This window comes from Corvus brachyrhynchos, unplaced genomic scaffold (genome assembly GCF_000691975.1).
Source record: "Corvus brachyrhynchos isolate BGI_N302 unplaced genomic scaffold, ASM69197v1 scaffold69, whole genome shotgun sequence".
Taxonomy (NCBI): domain Eukaryota; kingdom Metazoa; phylum Chordata; class Aves; order Passeriformes; family Corvidae; genus Corvus; species Corvus brachyrhynchos.
The window spans coordinates 2,946,559-2,966,860 of NW_008240228.1; the positions used below are offsets into that span (position 1 = coordinate 2,946,559).

A 20,302-nucleotide genomic window follows, 5' to 3' on the forward strand; every position below is an offset into this window, starting at 1 on the left:
GCACCCGCAGGTACCGCACACGTGCCCCCGGAGGATGCCCGCGCCGGCGCGCCTCTGTTTACTGCACGTATTGGAAAAGGGTGAGGAGGAAATCCCCCTTCCCCCGTGTGCTCCCGGGCTCCCGCCAGGCCTGCTGCTTTTCACGCAGCCGACGGGAGAAAGGGGTTGTTGCGGAGGCCGCTGGAGGGTTCCCAAAGTCTCGCAGTTTTCGTCTCAAAATGACAGTTGGACTCCTTGAGTTTTATTTGGAGTGAGCTGTGGAGGAGCTCAGCGCACAGGAAGCACGGGCGGTCTGGAGCGCGGGATTCCCTCTCCCGATATCCCCTGACCAGCCCTTTCACAGCTCATGACTGTCTACAAACCACTGCCATGACTGCCCTTGTGCCTTGTGCCCTCCCTGTGCTCCCCTGTTTCTGCCACCATGTGCCCGGTCTCAGCTTTCCCCCTCTCCTAATGATTTCACGAGATATGTTTTCCCCCGCGTTAAGAAACAAACGTGAAACGCCCACAAACCCGAAGTGCTGAGCTTTACAGCCGAAGCAGGTTCCTCATCCCTGTTCACCTGCAGCCCGCCCTCTTGGACTTTGTTAGTGAACTGCGGAGTTTGGACACTTGGGACCGCTCCGAGGGGACACCGGAGCTGGTGTCGAGACAGGCAGCAAGCTACAGATAAAAACTTATCCAGAGTGAGTTGAGGAAAGAGGGGAAGAAAATCTGAAACAGTTTTGCTGGTCATAAAAAGGGCACTGCATTGCCATGAACTACTCGAGCCAGTAATGCAGTAGCCAAGATCTCAGGCTATATTATCCTATACCATAAACTGCACAAATCCAGGCTTGGAATGAGAGCCCCCATCCCGAAACCAGTACTAGGATGTGATTAAAAAAAATATTCTGCCTTCAAGAGCTGCCACCATGCTTCTATCAAAGAAATAAGCAAATGGGGACTGAGAACAACAGCAAGGATGACACGTGATTCAAGGGACAGCCTGTCAGCAGAGCAGACCTGCAGTCTGAGGGGTTCCTGTGCCGAGGCAAGTGCTGTGTTAAGCAGATGTTTGTGTTTGCTTATGTCTCCTCAGGTAGAAATTTCTCATGGGCACGGTGGCAGGGCTTTAGAAATCCATGAAGTGCAGCAAAGCTGCAGCGAAGGCTAGGGTGGGCGTATCACGCCAAAGGAGGTGAAGGAAGGAAATAACAAAGGAACCTGCATGAGAAGCACGTGAGCTGGATGAAGGCCAGTATTGCTGGCAGGGCCAAAGGGATCTAGTTAACAGGATATGGGAGCAGCAATTATAGCCATTAAAGATGGAGGGTATCAGCTTGAATGTCAGATGGAGGGGGGTTAGTGGAGAGCTTTTTGTTTGTGGTTCCAAAGTGTTTGTTTCTAAATGAATGGGAGATGGATACATTTGTGGGTACACAAATGAAGTGTTCCACGTCCTTTTCATTGCTTTCTTTTCCTTTAATTTGTTTTTTCTTTTTGCCATTGGGCTGTATGTAAATTAAGTAAATTATTATATAAGTAGTAACAAAAAAATATTTAATTCCAGTGAGGCATAATCAGTTACTCGCTAGCAAACAGTATTGGATTCTCCTTAGGAATCCCTGTGTGGTTTCTCTTCAGACATCTAGAGCTTGCAGAGTCTGTAAGCACTGACATTGTTATTCTGGTCCATAACTCTATCTGGCTTTTCCCATGGTTTCTTATCTCCTTTCACCAAAAATGGCTTCTACATGACTGTAGGTCATGGCTGCGTGCCTGTGCAAGGAGATTTTATTCCAGGGTAAAGCTAGGCCTATTATCTTCATTATTGTTCTTAAAACAGTTTTAGCAAAATGTAGGGACCTGAAATGTTTGGGTAACTGCATGAAATGCAGGCAAATATTGGCATCTCAGAATTAGTGGAAGTATAGTTTCTTTAGAAAAAGCTGCTCTTTGTTCTTTCGCAGACAGTCCTTCCCCTTCCGCTGTCACTCCCTGACCTGGCTTGTTCACTGAAAGAAGGGCAGTCATCGAAGGAACCCGTGTCAGGACCCTGGGTTTGCGAGGAAACAGAGCTACTGACACTGTCAGTTTTAACAGCAAGGGTACTTCACCCTAGAAGGTGTTCAAAGTCATGGAAAGTAGGGCCATACAAAGGGTCTGAAACTCCCCACACAGTTGTAAAAGGCTGGGTCAGGCCCCATATCAAGATTAATTCCCAGTTCGGTGAATTTTGTTCTGGTACGACTCTTTATACTGTTTGGCCTTCTAAACACAGCATAACTGTTGACAACAATTTGATCTTTGTTTCTCCACTGATTCCGTCCTGACTTCAGCAGTCAGTGTGACTTAGCTTGTTAGGATAAGGAAGGAGTGAATCCAAGAACCTCCTATTTTCCAGCTACTTCTTAGGTTGACTTGCTGCCTTGCTGTGGACAACATGCAGCAGTCCTGTTTCATTTTCTTCCAACAAGACATTTGGTAGTTATAGCTTTAGGAGCAGTAAATACAAACGTATGCAAATGCTAAAGATTTCACCCTCATGGCTTAGCATGGAGAGCATTGTGACTAGTGCCAACAGTTCATGTCAGGTGAAAACAGTATGACCCAGGAAACACAGCAGAACAATCCTAACCTCTGCAGCGATCGGCTGAAACCTGGTGCATTTTAAATGGTTGCCTCTCGTAGAGGTAGAGTGCCACCTCACCTGAAGATAGTCAGCAACAAACTGGAGCTGCCTTCACAGGAACCCACTCAAGCTGCAGCATATTCAGAGTGAAAAATATTTTTCCAAAGACATTGAAATTTTGGTAAAGTAATACGATTTTCCCATGTTTTTTCTTCTCTGATACAAGGGTGCAGGACATTTTATAATCACAGCCCCACTAGGTCTTAGAATATCCACCCAAAGGAGTTTATTCTCAGTGGTCTATTTTCGGGCTGTGTAAGGCAAAATTCTCCTTGGACATCAGCATGTGCAGTGATTGAAAGCAGGCAATAGGCACAGAAACATGGTAGGTATTGGGGTCTGAACCTGCAAAATTCAGTGAGAATGTTGAAGCTGTGGTTCTATGCCATTAGTTCACAGACAATCTCTGACAGATTCTCTGTTGATATAACCTGTGTGTGCTTCTCACTGATTTATGCCACCTCTTGGTCAGGCCATTGATTTTTTTTTTCTCACCACGGATGGTTCTAGTTAAATATGTTGACATTGAATACTAAGGTAAGTTTCACGTGCGTTATACACATTGTAAGTGTGGCTTATTAACCTGGGCCAGGTGCTGTACACAGCAGCTCCAGTGCATGTAGCTACATGGACTTACATCCACACTCTCCCCAGGGAGAGCTTGGCTGCTGTCCCTGCTGCCACAAGGCTCTGCTGGATGTGTTATCATCTGCAACTAATGGTGCTGCGGTTGGTATTGATGGGGAAAACACTGGGCTCAGCAGAGTCGATAGCAAAGCATCCACTTAGAGCAGTGATTTTCCAGGTCTCACACTGCAGCCAGGTCTGAGTATCTGCAATACAAAAAGGCAGTCAAATGGTCACTCAAGGGGCAAATTGCAGACTGAAGTAGACAGACATTTAATTTCAGGTCTACTTCTAAAAAAAGAGCTGGGGTAAATAATTTTGATAAAAAATACTTCTGGTTTTTTTCATAACTGTTTTGGGGACATTGCTGGGCTATTTTGTTGCAGCTTGAGGCAGACAGCAAGCTTGGAATATTTTAGTCTGGTAGTTAAAATTTTGGCAAAATACTGGATGTCTTGGCAGTTTTAACTGTAGATTTCTCTACCAGCTCTCCCTTGCAAAATGTTCAGCTACACAAATATTTTGGTTAGGCAGGGCACAGCAAAATGAAAGAGATGTTAGTCTTGAAGCTGTCCTTTTTAGTAGGTTTTTTGCCCGGGGTTTTTAATTTTCCACACCTGTAAATACCATCCTGTTCCAGACCTTCATGGTCCCAATCATTTGTATCAGCTGTGATGCCTTTGTTTTGTGCACCCAAATCCCATCAAATGCTTTGATTTAGGAAAAGCTGAGGTTACCTTACTGAAGGCCAGCTCTCTGAAGAAGCAAAATTACCTCCAGTATCAGATCTTTGATTCATTATAAAATAAAATGATCTGTGATCATCTTTCAAAAAGACTGTTAGATTCCTCCTAGGCTTTTCAGGGAGCTACACATACAGTGATTGATATAATAGGAATGAGTGGGAGCAAAGGGAATGTTTTTCCTCTGCCCGCAATATAATATTAATGACAGACATAGCAATTATTATTTTTGAGGTCTTTCTTATTAAAAGGAGTGACTATTACTAATCAAGAGTGCCATAGTGGATCTATTCAGGATGCTAATTAGTCTCTTTGTTATGCTGGGATATATTTATCTTCAGGCTTGTGCTCCAGGTCTTCTGAATGCAGCACCACAGAAGCACAAGGCTTGAGAAGAGTTCCTCCAGAAGCTGCATAATGCAGCAGGGAGGAAAACAGAGCTTTCAGGGTAATGCTGTGCTAATAAGATTGTGTTTTTCCGTTTGGATGTTAGAGGGGAAAAAAAAGGTTCAGTTTCTTTGCCTGGTTTAATGACAAGAAATTAAATTTAGCATTGAACAATACTTTTTTGTCTTTTAAGGTACCAGTATCTCCACCTTCCAAAGAAATGGCATCCATAGCAAAAATAGCACGGTACTATTCAACTTTTCAGCCAAGGAGCCAGTCACTGTTTATGGGGTTTATGTGTGCAAGACAAGGGGCTCTGTCCTTCATCAGCATCCCTGTCCCCATCTTCCATGACCTGAACAAGATCTCTTGCTGCCTGACGTGCCTACGTTCCTCATTCCTGTCTGTAGAAGAACAAAGCCTCACTCACCCAGTGTGTGGAGAGTGCATTTCACCTCCAGTCTCACCCTCCATGTATTTACATGGCCAATGAGACTCAGGCTGCCTGCTGAGCTCTCAAACCTGCTTCTGCTCCCCCTCCTCAGCTGAGTGTCTGCAGGGGTGCAAATCAAGTTGACTTTTGTCTAAGTGTTCAGGAGAGCTGAAGGGGATTGGCATTGCCTGCAAGGAAATCATGAGAGTATCGGCACAACCAGGCTGAAACAACAGCACTCAGTGTTGTAAATGATGTATAGAAAGCCAAGCAGGTTATGTAAAAAATGCTCTTTGAAAATCGTAAAGGAAAACTTAATAATAAACTGTAACAAATCTGTACTCACTCAGAAGTACTCTGCTTTAAATATTAATGCAAAATGCAAGAATTTTTCAGTTCAGGATTTTTCTGTCTAGAGAAAGACTTTAAAGAAGTTGCAAAAGACAAAAGCAGTCCAACCCCTCAACCTTCTTCTGTGACTTTTAGTTCAGTAGTTGACAATCCTTTGTTTTCAGTCCCATCAGATGCTTTTCAACACCCATTTTCCTAGTGTCTAACCACTTGTGATTTGTTTATAATGATGGAGGTAAATTCACCATCAGTGAATTTCAGTGGGAAATCCAAAGGTGCTCTCTAACATCAGCAGCAAGTTCTTGCCTTAGCCCTTCAATGTAAACAGTGAAGTCTAGGGACTCTTCAGCTTATGGGGTTTGTGTTTTTATCGTGGATTGTATGACACAGTGCTTGCAGTGGAAGGTCCCTTCCAGATGTCTGTACACATTTTGTGTATCTGCTTCTCTGTATTTTCCATTAGATCTTCTAGGAAAAGTAATTTAACCAATAACATTACTCTGTGTGTTTCCCTCCTACAGACATGTTCCTGTTCTTCCTTTTCCAGGGCTCAGGTTGTTTTATCTTTCTCAAAACTTCTTGGAGTTGTTGGATGATGCAATTTATCTTATTAAGGTGCAGTAAGTATTTCAATGTCACCTGAGTCTGTATTTGTACCATGCAAGTTAAAGTGCATGTGTAGTACCCAAAGGCTTTCCATACTGCTTCAGCATCAGAGATGGCCCTTGAAAGTGGCAGTGTGTGTAGTCAGACCATGATTCTGGTTAGAACAGTGAACAAACAAAAAAAATCACATCAGCACACTGTCTGAATAGCCGTGATATTTCAATTCTTCTGCCACTTGTCATGTTTCTGCTCTGATACCATTGCAAAAAGTCAGGTGCACTCTCCTGTCTTTGCTCCCCACCCAGGGGAGGGGGACAAGCCCCCTGGGAGCAAGCCAGCTGTGTTTTGTGTGACAGTGAGTTCCTGTTGTGCACTTCACCTGACAGCAATGAGGGGCAAGGCTGTCTGCTGGTGAAAGGAGAGGGTGGAAGGACAGGGCATGGCACTTGTGTGCCAGAGGGGCCCAAGGATATTAATGCCGCCCACTGCTGAGCCGTCTGCAGGTTATTACATGACTTGATGGACAGTCAGTTATTAGAAAGGAGTCACACCAAGTCCACTGCGTGGGCTTAAGCACATCTCCTCCTGCTATGCTGTTATTTATCTCTCCACTGTACTTCCAGCATTTGTTTTTAATTCATATACTGACAGTGACACATGGCAGGAGTCCACAAATGCATAAGACAGCAGCTGGTTGAGCCCCAAAGGAACTGTCTTTTGGCAATAAATCTGAGGAGCAGACAGCAAACCACACTTTGATAGGTACAGAGCAGGTTGGTCACTTGAATGCTTATGTACCTGCTTGCTGCAGGGCACGCACTTAGTCAGGCAGCACGAATGCAACATCAGTGCCCTGCCAAAGCAGCCAGACCCTGGAGACCAGTGAGGTGAGGATCACACAAGGTCCACCAGGTTAGCGCCAGGGAACTGCAGTTACCTTCCTCCTCCCTCCTTTTGACATGAAACGTTGCCACATCCTCTTCTTGAATAATTAAACTACAGCTGAATAATTCAGAGACTATTCAGAGTCTATTCAGATTGTCTATTGTCTGGTGCTGAGCAGGGGATGACTGCAGCAACACACAATACACAACAATGGGGTAATGTTCTTGATAACTTCGGGGTAACTTTTTTTACCACAAAGCCACGTTTGGGGTTTGGGTTTGGTTGGTTTGGGGTTTCTTTGCTCTCTCCCTTCTCTATACTAATACTGCCCATACCCGTGGATCTTGAGGTATCATTGACCAACCTGCCCTTGCCATAAAGAGGGGAGCAGTCTCTAGGGTCAGGCTAGTAAGGAACATCCTTCAAACATCACCTGGACAACAAGCTGCATCAGAAAAAATGTGGTGTCCTTCCTAACAGCTTTGTTCAGGCATGCAATAGGGAGGTGCTGGATATCTCCTCAGGCTGTGTGACAGGGTTTTATCCTCTGGCCCTAAAGAGCTGGCAGTGGATGGGCTTGAAGGAGCTGGAAAGAGGCTCTTGTGATTGCTGCCAGGAGGACCTGACATGTAAAGGGATGTTCCCGCTTCTCTCAAATTGCTGGGAGAGGCACAATCTTCACCAGTCTTCATCCCCACCATTGCCCCACTGGGGTGTGTTTTCCTTGCACTTGGGGCACAAGGTCTGATCCTGCTTTGTCAGCTTGACCCCAAGCTGGAGGGTGGAAAAGACTCATTAAAATTCAGCTCTGCCAGCCTCAGAACTGTTCAAAACAGATAGTAAATACACTGTTCCTGTCTTTCTTTTTCTGTCATCCTCCACTCCCCCTCACTTTCTTTCCCATCATCTGTTGCTACTGCTGCCTCCCACAAGCCTTTCCCCACATTCTGCTCTCCCAGAAAAGGCAGGGGCTCTCCCTGTGGAGCGGTGGGTCTGCCTCAGCAGCACAAAGGGATTTGCAGCAGCAGGACTATGGGGAATTATAAGGTAGAGTTGGGTTGTGAGCTGTAAAACCTGCCTGCAGAGGCACATGGTAGAACAAAGGAGCACATGGCGGCACACTGAGGCTGCTCTGCACCGGGCCCTGGGGGCAGGAGGTGTCACACGCAGACCCTTATGAAGTGTGTTGCTGATGTGGCCACACGGGATAGGTCCCACCATGTAAGGAAATAGTGTGCCTTGGAAAGGTGGATAAAACCAGCTCACTCCTTTGAATAAACGACTCAGGTGCCCTGCCGGTCTGGGTCCGAGATTCAGCCGCTGACAAATGGTGCCCTGTGTGAGGGGTTTATTATACGCCTACCTGTGCGTCCTTTGGTGAGCCCCATAGGACTTGAAGGGCTGCTGCAAGAAGCAGGAACGCTGGCCAGCGATAATCCCCTACAAGTTGAGCCATGGGGGACGTAGGGGATAGAGTATCCCAGGAACAGAATGTTCCAGAGACGTTAAAACAGATTTTAAAGAAACGTGGCAGGAAAGCTGAGTCTACAGATTTGATCAGACTGTAGTTCTGTGCAAAGAACTGTGATTCAACTTTAGATAAGACCAATATTTTTGATCCTCGGACATGGGATGCTTTAGAAGCAGCACTGACAAAGCTTTTGTGTCCATGCAGGGCTGTGTGTAAGGCGCTCAGTGCATGCGGCACCCAGAGACCGGACAAAGAAAGCCGCTTGTGCCACCGCAGCAGCCGTGCTGAGCCCTTCTGCGCTGCCAGTGAGTGACAGTAAGTCTGTTGGGGCTGTGGGAAGAGATGGCCCCTCGTGCCCCGACCCATTTGACCCTGGAGGGAAGCCGGACAGTACCGTGAAAAAGCTCGTGCTGGCTGCACCATGCAGCATCAGCTGGAGCTGGGTCGCAGCGAGTGGCTGGAGCCGGGGGGATCTTCCTGGTAGCATGTTCCCTCTCCATTTGCCTTCTGCGAGAGTGCTGCCGTGGCGGCAGATGCAGCAGTCAGGGAGCATGTGAGGCTATTTGGGGGGGGGCCCCCGCACCGCGGATGGGCGGGATCAGCAGCACTGAGAGCTGGGGGGCTGTGGCTCCGCTCAGCTCATGGCGAAGGCTGTGAGGGGCTCTGCATAAGAGGCGAGCCAGCGAGGCCCACACTGTTACAGCCAAGGCCCCCGTTCACTGTGGACTCTCGAGAGCTGATACTGTGCTAGACAAAAAGACTAAGTGGACCAATAGCCCCTTCCCCAGAAGGCTGGGGGAAGCTGCAGCATACAGCATTTGCACCAGCTTGTGTGAGAATGGCTGCAAGCTAGGCATGTCGTTCCTGCAGCTAGTCCATAGAACTCTGTTTTCGTTATTCAAAATGTTGCCACATTGATTGTAATTTTCCAATGCCTAGATTTAGATCCCTCATTGTTCTAATTGTTTTTTGTTAGAAATGCTCCTGTAATAATTATAGTCTGTAAGCTAGTTTTTTAAGCAGGAATTAGACTTGTTACCTTTTGAAACCTTCTGAAACCACTTAGAGAGTTAATGTTACTATAATTTTGATTTTGCAAGACCTAGATTTATATGTATTCTGTGAAACAATGAAGTATTTAAGCAGTTGAAGATAACTACCTTGCTTATTTTTGCTCGGTGAGTGCTTGTTGTTTTATTAGATGTATTATTTTACTGTTCATAGTAAGAAAACTGCGTATTATCTTACACATTTTCCTGAATTTAGTAAATTGAAAGATGTTCGTGTTACATATTGCTAAAACAGAAAAGGGGGGGATGCAGAGATAGGGTGTGCCCCCAGCAAAAAGACTGTAAAGAAGTTTATATGTTCTTAATTTTTCAGTTGTATTCAGAATGATATCAATAAAGTTTTAAAGCAATTTTGTAGGTATTTTAGAGAAACCTTCTCAGCCAAGGCTTGAGGCTCTGGCCAAGCCCTAGCCCTGGCTGACTAAGGAATTATACCATCAGACCCAGGTGTTTCTGCCCTAAAAGTGTAATCAAGTCATTTTGACTTGCTAATTTGATCTTAAAAAAGCTGGACCTTCTTTCAAAGTAAACTTGAAAGTCTTGCCTAGAAGAGACTTTCTAAGTCTTCACTATGAAACAAGACCTTCCAGCAGTTGCAGACTCTGAGTGATGGTAAAAGTTTTAGACAACTTTACATTGTTTCTGAAAGTTTTATCTGTTTGATAACTACCATAATTCTTAATTGTATAAAACAGAAAAGGGGGAATTATGGGGAATTATAAGGTAGAGTTGGGTTGTGAGCTGTAAAACCTGCCTGCAGAGGCACATGGCAGAACAAAGGAGCACATGGCGGCACACTGAGGCTGCTCTGCACCGGGCCCTGGGGCCAGGAGGTGTCACACGCAGACCCTTATGAAGTGTGTTGCTGATGTGGCAACACGGGATAGGTCCCACCATGTAAGGAAATAGTGTGCCTTGGAAAGGTGGATAAAACCAGCTCACTCCTTTGAATAAACGACTCAGGTGCCCTGCTGGTCTGGGTCTGACATTCAACCACTGACACAAGACCAGGCACTCACTGGCTGTGAGGAGCAGAGACAGGTACCAAGTCATCAGGGCTCAGCAGAAGCTGGGGATAGAGCACAGGGGATACCAAGCAAGCAGTTCTGAGCAAATGAAGTCAAATAAATTAATGCAATTTCACCAGTTTCACCAGCTCTACTGAGGATGGATTTGGCCCAAGGAAGCAGCAGGAGGGCAGCACTTGAAAAAGTCAGACCCTGGGAACCAGAGAGCTGAGCTCTACAAGCCACACTAGCAATGCTGTGCACACACAAGAACAGCCATGCAGCTCCGTAATTGCTCATCTTCTGTTCTCCAGCTCTGTAGTATCACTCCTCAGACTAAAACCTTAATGAGTGCTTGCCAAGTTCTTGTAATCACACCAAATTTCATAATTTAAACATGTTTTGAAGCTCCAGAGAAAAAATGTACATCAGTGGGAACCAGCCATCTGGAAAGCTTTGGAGTCTTTTTTTGCTCATTTGTTTGTTTGCAATTCAGCTATTCCAGTACTGTAAGGGTAATTTAGTTGTTTATTTAATTTTAAAGTTTTTAGGTTACAACATGAGTTTTAACTAATAGATGAAGGCACACTATGAAAAGTAAATGATTCCTGAATGATGAGTGAGGTTTGTAGTTATGCCAAGGTATGGTCCATACTGTTACAACCCGTTACTTCTTCCTAGTGCTCTTTGCATAATAGTTTCTTGTAATGTGATTTTTCCCTTGTCTCCAAATTGCAAAAGAGACGTAGGGTCATAACCTTAGGGTACAAAAGAAGAGACAGAGGCAGCTTCACTAGCCATGACATTAAAAGGTCAAATCATCAAAAGAAAAAGAGATAGTGATAAAAAATGCCTTCTGAAAAAATCCTTTGCAATATGCCATGATCCTGGCCCAGGTGCACTGTACCTTATGACATTATGTATTACAATATGTGCCAGCTCTGCCTTCATACAAAATCAAAACTGCTTGAAGTAAATGATTAGGTTATTTCTTCCATGTTCACACCTTTTCTTTTTTTTTTTAATTATTTATTCTTGCTGACATGACTTTATGTACCGTATTATTCCTTTCATTTTCTGGACAGTGGGGTTTTTTTGTTGTTGTTATGATTTGTTTTAGTGGTCCTTTTGAGGCACCTAAGCAAGAAAATAGAGTCAGGAGAATTGAATGTGAATTAAAGTGAATGAAAAGAGAGACTAACAAGTGAGCTGTGACAGGAAAGATTACTTTTGTGGGAAAGAAATCAACACAAGCAGAGGAATGAAAGGACACAGAAGAAGAAATAATGACAAGAAAGAAAGATAACACACAGTGAAAAATAAGAGATGCCAAAAATTGTAATACTGAAGAAAAAGGTACACAATAATCTGCTATAGGGGAAAGAAAATCATTGGACTGCAGAGAAAACTGAAAAGGAAGTCAGAAGAATACACAATTTTATTCCAAAACCAATTGAGAGGCCAATAAAGTGTCAAATATAGGACAAAATTGAATATTCCTTTAAATGACAAGATACATGACCTTGGAATAGAGGCAGCAGTTTTCAGGGGTTTTTTTCCCAGCCATAACTCAGGCAGAAACTGTAGGTGTTGAGTAAATTTTTAATTGAGAGCATAAATGATTTACATGTTCACAGCACTGCCTCCCTCCTTCCTCTGCCACCAAGTGAAATTCTTCCACAGCAAGCATCAAACCTTGATTTCCAATGCCATTGTCATAAATAAAGGCTAGTCCTCTAAGCTTTCTCTGTTTTCTGACAGTACATTGCTTTGTGCCCACTGTCAAAGCTCCGATTGAGACATTTTTCTCTGAGAGTGTGTATTTTAGAGGAACATGGCAATCCAATCAAAATAGCTGTTTATAGCCTTAGGAGGCAAAAAACCAACTGTTAACATTTGGATGTTTCTACAATTAATGTTTGTATGATCTTACATCTTAATGTGAATATATTTGAATGCTTTTGGGTGCTGCATAATAAAGAGCTGGTTACTAAACTTAGCAGCACTTCATGTAGATTAGACATTATAATTGATGCTTACAGAACAGGACCCAGAGAAATTAATTTTATGTTGCTCCAATTTCACTGGTTTAAATTAAAGAGTTGCAAAAGGTCTTTATACCATGGGGGAAGAAAAGAAGTGCTGGTATTCATGGGTGGTGGCAATTGTGTTTATTTGTTCTCTGGAAATGCATGGATGTCTTGTAATTCCTGCCCAGGGTGAGCTCTCCCAGCTCAATTCCCAGCCTTGCTGCATCAGACTTCAGCCTTCTCCTCCTCCTCCAGCATCCCTGGTCTCTGATATTTTCCTTCTTTCCCTGTTTTCTTGCCTTCTGCTTCAGTTCTTGAATAGTGACAGAATTACAGCCTTGAAAGATGCCCCTGTCCCAAAAAGCCAGAACAATACTGCTCACACTGAGGTTTTCTTCAGTCCTTCACCCTTTTCCAGCCTAAACCCATGCCATGGGTTTTCAGCTCACAGTTCAGAAGCAGTAGCAGGAGCAGGCTGGCTTGGCTTGCCTCCTTTGGCTGGCCTCCCTAAAGAAACAACCTGAAATCCTCATGTACTGGTACATATTCCTTTGCCCCCTTCCTTCCCCATCCATGCTCCTCTTCATGCTTCTTTCAGCTATTCCAGGGGGTCCAAATCTCTGCTAACACCTCCTGTTAGTCCAGGCTTTAGCAATTTTCCAGTCAAAGACCTGGGTGTGTGCACAAAGTTTGGAAGAGGATGGCTTTGCCTAGAGCACAAACACTCTCCTTTCTTTGTCCAGGGCCTGTTCATGTGCCAAAAGCCTTTATTGATCAACCTGTATAGATATTCTGGCACTCGGTTGTGCCTTCAGCAGAAGAAAGACTGCCAGAGGCATAAAGTGTGGATAATTCATATTAGTCAGGCTGGGACCTGTATATGAGGATAGATAACCCAAATCATCCCAATACCATCTTCTACGTGGGAGACAATTTACTGTCCAGATGCCAGACCTGAGGTCAAGCAGCAAGATTTGTACCTCCTGAACCAAGAATGTAATGCAGCTGCAGCTGATCAATGACAGCCTGAAACAGACTGCAGCCTTGGCCAGCTCCCTCCCAAGCAGGTGCCACAAGGCTGCCAATCTGGCATTCAAGGCAAAGTGGTACCACCACATGATGGAGTAAAGGAGTGGCTCGGATATCTGACCCCAGGAGACAACTTCGAGTTATGCTGGATTCATAAGACACTAAGGAGAGAAACCTCATTCTTTTTCACATATCCCACGAAGGAATATCACAGAAGATGTTTTGTATGCCAATAAGGAAGAAGGAACCCCCTGAATCTAGAATTTATCTCCATCACAAATAATCCTGAATAAACACCATTAATGAGCACTGACAGTGCTAGTACGGAATTCTGTCCCAGCAGTTCCTAGTTAAGCTGGCCTGTTCCAAACACTCTAATCTAAAATTATGTTTATCAGGGAAGTCATAAAAGTGGGAACTCCAATCAGCAATGTTTGGTGAAAGAAAGGAATAGATAAGATTTTTCGTATGCCCGGAATTCCTAGTTAAGTAATGGCAGTAAAGGGAGGTGAAGACAACAACAGGCAGGGGAAAATCTGTAATGAGGCCTCATTAATACTATAGTTAATTGATTTTCTGCTTAGATTCCAAGGAGGAACAGGAAGCTTTCTTTAAGGTGGGTAGTAGATTAGCAAACATTGGAGAGACAGAGAGGAAAGGAGACATTCACATACAAACAATGTGAACTTTCCCAGTTTTGAAAACTCTACTTGCTTCAGAAGTTAGTAAGAAACTCAGTGGTACAATATTCTCGGACTATTTTAAGCCTTAAAAGATTTTTTTTTCCAAACTTCACATGCCTAAAAAAAAAAAAAATCATTTTTCCCTGTTTGTGAGACTTCCCCTCTCCTTTTATCATATCTGGGGAGCCATAAATTGAAGAATCCAGCGTTGCTTAACTCTGCTAATTGCTTGGCCCACATCTGATTCTTTTCTCATGCGGCAATTCAGATGCTCTGAGTAGTGAGATACTGAGAGAGAAACAAAGACTATTTTTCCAGAACGAAAAAGTCCTGTTTTAATTCAGTTCAGGTGAACTATACAGACTTTTTAAGTGGTTGCTGCTGACTGAAATTAAACAGGAGCAATACAGTGCCAAAAGAGCTGTCCAAGAATATTATCAAAGTAATGATCTGTCTAACCACATACATGTGTTCATATGGGATATTGCTCTCTGAAGTCCCATGGGCTGCACAGCAGGGTTATCCCATGGCATCTCACCCAAGCCCTGATATGTCCATTATCTCAGTGCTGAATTCATCCCGATAGTCCAAATCCAAGAGCAATGCTGCCTTACCAATCTGTCTGTCTAGCTCAAAGTGCACCTTTTTTTCCCCCCTCTAAAACCTTTTCCTATTTATACTCTGCTTCAACATCCGTGCTTTATCCCCTATTCAACATCCATTTTCCCTTAAGAGGGATAATTAATTTAGAACGCCAAGCAATCAGACATAGGTGAGAAACCAGCTTTCCTGGTGTTGCCTTTCTTTTCTTAGCCATTAAATGGTGCAATTCTGCCTCACGTTTACATGGGAACAAGGGAATACACCCAAAATCAAAACCAGAAAATAATTCCTTTTAATGCTATGCTAACATAATGAAACACAGAATTGCAGAAGTCATATTCCTCTACTACAGTATTAATTCATCCTGGGTTCTTAGGTACTAAAAAGTCAAGAACTGACAAAATTGGGCTTTGATGTGTCATCTTCACTTAAGCAACCACATGCTTGCCCAAGTAAATAGTTTCAAGAAGCGTTTTCAGGAACCTCGGGTGCAGTAATACTTCAGAGATTTCTTTTTCTCATCAGAGCAGAGCAGCCTGTTTGCATTTATTGAAGCTTTCTGTACGTGCTCCCTGCTTTTAGTCCTAAAGGCTGCCAGCAGTCGGGTGCTTCAGTTACAGGGTGAATCTCAGCCCTTCGTTACCCAAGGTGATGGATGCAAAAGGTCACATCGACTCTGCAAAAAGGAAAAATGAGTCCCCAGGCTGTGTGAGCTGTCGACTTAGGTGTTTTGTCTGAACTGGTCTTAGGGTGTCTTTGACCCTTAGAAAGAAACTCATCCTCTGGGACTTGAAAAGGAAGAGGGGAACTGGGAAATAGTTGATGTCACCCTTCTCTCAGTCAGGTTTTAATCCTGTAATCTGAGCGATCACCTCCCTCGCTGCCTTGGGTGACCTTGTTGCTCTCAGCCATCTTGTCCTGCTGCCTCAGGAAAGCTGCATACACATGCAGGAATCAGGGCATAATTGTCCTGAGAACATACAAATGGGCACATATTGATGATCTCAGTTATTTAGTGAAATCTGCGCTCATGTTTCATCACCCTAGACTGAGGTCAAATCCTCTTTTGATTTTAGTATATAAAAAGCCCTTTCTTGATGCTGTAATTAAGTATGTTATATTATTTATTCCATACCCTTCATGCAGTGAGTGACTTCTGCTAGCCTGCTTTTTGCGTGATTTCCCTTTAGAGCTGAAACAGTTGGGATAGTGAAAAATATATTACTTGTCACCTCCCACCCCCCAATATTGGCACAGTGTGTAAAGTACGAAAGCGAAAACATTCACACATGCAGCATTCTATCACTGTGAGTCTACTTGGACTCCTCTTTTAACAAAATCCAGGTGATTCCATGTGATTCTACCTTTGCAACACAGCATGTGCTCACGCTGGATGCATTGTGTTTTGCAGACGCCACAGGAGAAGCCTGATGGAGAGGGGCTTGCGGACGAGAGCGAGAGAAAACTACATTCACAGTAAATAAAAGCATCACCCACAGAGGATCTCTCAACTCAGTGACCTTTGAAGTTGCAAGAACACATGGCCTAGACAGGTAAGGGAATTCCATTACTCATTATTTTCTGGTGGTTTTGTCCTGTGAAGCATGCTCGTACAAGGAAAGAGCAGTTTGCAAAACTGTGTTTAAAGAGAAGTGGATTTGTCAGCCGTGACAACAGCTAGGGGAAGATTTAAATAAAATAATAGGTGTTTTTTCGCCTTTAATGTCTATAATTAGTTAATGCAGCGTAAAAACCAGCACATCATTACTCTTCCTCTCTCCATTGTAGAAAAAATCAACAAAGAGAAAACATGCAAACCCAGTATTTTTTAGCTTGTCTTTTAAGAGCCTGGCTCCTGTTTAGTATGCGTTTAGTAACGATGCATTCAAATGAATAATTTAGACCTTTGATGACAACTTTTCAAGAGCAGTTTTATCAATGTCAGACAGCTTCCTGTTTTTGACCATAGAAACACAAGATAGAAACCACCACCGTCATTATTAGTTTTGGCTCATCTTCCTGCTGTTTGGATAGGAAAGCCCCGTTTTAATTTTTTTTTCTGATAGTGAATTAGCATTGTTACTTTTAGAACTTCCTGATTGTAAATGCTGAATCAAATATATTACCATAAAAGAAAAAAAAAAAACCCTGCCTTGTACCAGCACTGCTAAAGCTGCAAAGTCAGACACTCCTGGGAAATGTTAGGATCTGCACTGTCTTAATTTTGCAGGTTATTGCTTCTGTGTTCTAAGGCACAGACAGTCACCTTACAGGTACTGACAGGCTTGCTTACAACAGACCCAGTGATGCCACATTTACTCACAGATGCTGGAAGAGGGAACCATCTCCCCTCAGCAGAGCAGTTACCTCTGTTGGCAGTACTTTTGGTGGCAGTTGTGTGAGGAAAGATTATTTTAAGGACTTTTATGTTCAGCTGCACACAACTGCTCCATGGCAATAGCCTCACAGGGCTTAGTTTTAAATAAAGGACTGCGTCTGTCCCTTTCTGTTACGGGTCTATGGCTTTAGCAGGTGTAAGGAGCTCCCCTTTCCCTGCATGAAACATCTCAGCTAAAGACAAGCCCAGCTCCAACCTGGTATGAATTTTTCCCATCCCTGCGGGTTTTTTTCAGGTTGTAGCTTACTATTTCACTTTGTTAGGGAAGGATATTTGAAGTAAAAAGAACTTTGAAATCAAGAGATCAGCTAAAAATATGACTAAACATTTCGTATTCCCTTCCACATGCTCATGGAGATTTTTTCCAGCTTTTTCTTTGAACCTTATTGATTCCTGTTATGAACATAATCTTATGTAGGTGCACACCCTGCATAAGGTGCCAAGCTGCACAGTGTTCTGTTGGATTCAGTAACAGACTTAAATTTAGCAATTTTCTGATTGGAAATAATGCCATTATTCATGTGCCCTTGTACCAACTCCCCAGCTGCTGCCTGGCTCTCTTGACAATATGACGTTCCTGATGCACATTATCTCAGAGGTCAGTGCTGAAGGAAAGGTGTTATACAACACTCAAGAACAAATCCTCCAAGGAGGAGATCTCAGATAGGCACAAAAATGTTATATGCTAATCTTGGCACAACATCTGCTGGGTCCTTACACACTTTAAATATATACAGTGCTCCCTTACTGGGCGTTACTTACAGCTGAGACATCAGTACTGGCTCAGTACACACAGTATAGTCATTGGGACAGCTGTCCACAAGATGGTAAATCAGCAGCACTGATGGGCTAAACTGGGCACAACATGAGCTTATTCTTATTGTTGAGGTTGTATGGAGGTTTTTCTTATAGCTTATGTTAATTTGTGAGTGACCTGCAAAGACACCTAAAGACAGCAATCTAAATCCACAAGCAACCAAGCAGTGGCAGGCAGTTTGTATTCAGAATTTTGCTTCCCCATCAGATCTAAATTTAAAATTTTGAGTCCAGTTGCTCAGTGGCTTGATTGCTATGTCTGAAAATTATATAAAGTCTTCAGAGTGTTGTGAAAGAGCAAAGGCTAGAACTTCATCAGTCCAGCAGCCTAGGTGTGAGCACAGAGTAAGCTGGAGGTAGGAGAGCCATCCTTGGAGCAGCCTGGGAACTAGGACACAGCTTGGCCTGCCCTGAGCACCCTGCTGCTGCAGCCAGCCTTTCTCCTGCCCCCTGGTACCACAGCCCAGGCACAAGCCCAGGCTGACACTGCCCAGGTGCAAAGGGAGACGCTGTGCAGCTGCAAACATCTGGCACCTGGGACAAGGAGCCAGCAGCTCCCAAGCGTTAATGGGGACGTGAGCACCTTCAGGCTCTGCCCTCCCCAGCCCTGCATCTGCAGCTTGGAGCCTCTGCATTTAGAGGCTTGCGTGCAATCGAGCACAAAAGCTGTGAGGACCTGGAGATTAAAATCGTTGATTTGCCTGAGCAGAAAGGACTTACTGACACAAACCAGGGCCTGTGATGAGATCTTGTTTACCAGGCAAGTGTGGGGCTGGAAATCAATACACCAAAATTGCTGTGACCAGAAATTAGACTCACTTAGTGAACAAAATTCATTACAACAAGCTATGTCTCACATCACACCTTTTGCATGACTGATTTAACAGTTACTTCCTTCTTGCTTTCTTCCAGAATGACCTTTTTAGAGCAAAACATTTGTAGAAAGTCGCTTGTAAAAATTATGAAGTAGAAAATAATAAAAAGTGGCAGTCATTTTAAATGAGGGACTTGCTAATAAAGGCTTTAATTGAAATATTGTTGAAAAACATAAAAGACAATTTTAAAAACCACAGAAGTGTACAGTAAGTCAGTTGTGCAACATCTTTAGCAATTGCTTTTAAAGAACCTTTGATGGGTTCTCTTTATATTGAAACTTTATTTTTTCCTTTCCCCTTAAACATTAGTTGCCCCACACTTGCACTGGCCACAGTCTTATTAAATAGGTTAAAAAGATTTCCTTACCAGGAGTTACTCTGCAAAAGTGATCTGAAGTTGAAGGAAGAAGCTTTGTGAATCAGAGATGCAGCAGACACAATAGCAGGAGTGTGTGAAATTGTAGAACAAGGGGAGAGACAGGAGCTGGTGACAGGATTACTGATAGAGCTGGGAGAGAACCATGAAGTATCAGTATCTAATAAACTCCATGTATCTCTCATGCTAATGTGCCTTTCTTCAGATAAAGGACAGAAAGCCCCAAAGCCCTGCTCACAGAAATTGAGGTTGTGCTGCTGACTAACAACACCTTTGGCTAATTTAGGCAAGCAGATTAAAATAAGCCTGATAAAGGCAACAAAAGGAAAAATTTGTGTCCCTTGCATCTTCCTTTCAAATTGACATCATTGGGATGGCAAAGCACAGCTGGCAGGACCACCAGTTTGTGGTACAAGCATCTGGTGTGTGTGCTGTATGCACATTTTTACGAAGCACATTTTGGGGGCTGGCACTTCCTTTCTTTCTTTTTCTCTCCACTTCTCCATCCAAACAGAAATATCCTCCAGCTGGTGCTCATCCCAGCAAGAAGAGTGGTAGTACGTATACATGTAGATGGTGGAGAAAAAGAGCTTCGGTGTCCATTGCATTGCTGGCAATGAACAGAAGCTGAGAATTGTCTTTTCTCTCTTAAATCCTCACCCACAAGCTCAGCTTCCACCTGAACACACTGTGTGTGGTGCACAAACCTGCTGAGCCCTTAGGCACAGCTATATAATACGATGTTCATTGCCAGCAGATTAAAATTCAGTTTAGCACCTATTTGCCCACGCAGGGCTGAGCTAGTAGCAAGGCGCAGGTCTCATTAGCACTCTGCTGTGCTGTCCTGTAGACCCAGGAGCTGATAGCAGTTATTTATATTTTTAGAAAGTAGGTATAAACCACAGAAATTATTATGGTTGTGCTTAGACTGGGGGACAAAGGTGTGTTGGCTTACTCTCTGGTGCTGGGTGCCCCAGGATTTGGGATATGAGGCTGGGTAAGGTGTATGCAGGACACACAAACCAGGGAGAGAACAAGTGGTTCAATTGGATCCAGAAACCAGGAGATGCTATAGGATCCTATGGTGTTGCCGTGGCTCTGGGCAGCATCCAGGCAAGTCCTCGAGTTGCATCAAAAGAAAGATTTCGTTAGGAAGAACCCCTCTTCTGACATGGAAATCATGCTTTTACTATTAATAAATACTAATTTTAAAAAATCAGTAGGACTGGAGCTTTTAA

At 43.7% G+C, this 20,302-nt stretch overlaps 1 long non-coding RNA gene across 3 annotated transcripts in view; it reads left to right on the forward strand.

The window, feature by feature from the left end:
• Positions 1–20,302, forward strand: part of LOC108449351 — a 101,885-nt gene continuing 81,583 nt past the window's right edge. For all 3 annotated transcript variants that reach the window (XR_001865517.1, XR_001865516.1, XR_001865515.1), the window contains exons 1-2: positions 1–80; positions 16,011–16,152. This is a non-coding gene — a long non-coding RNA (uncharacterized LOC108449351). The remainder of the gene's footprint in view (positions 81–16,010; positions 16,153–20,302) is intronic.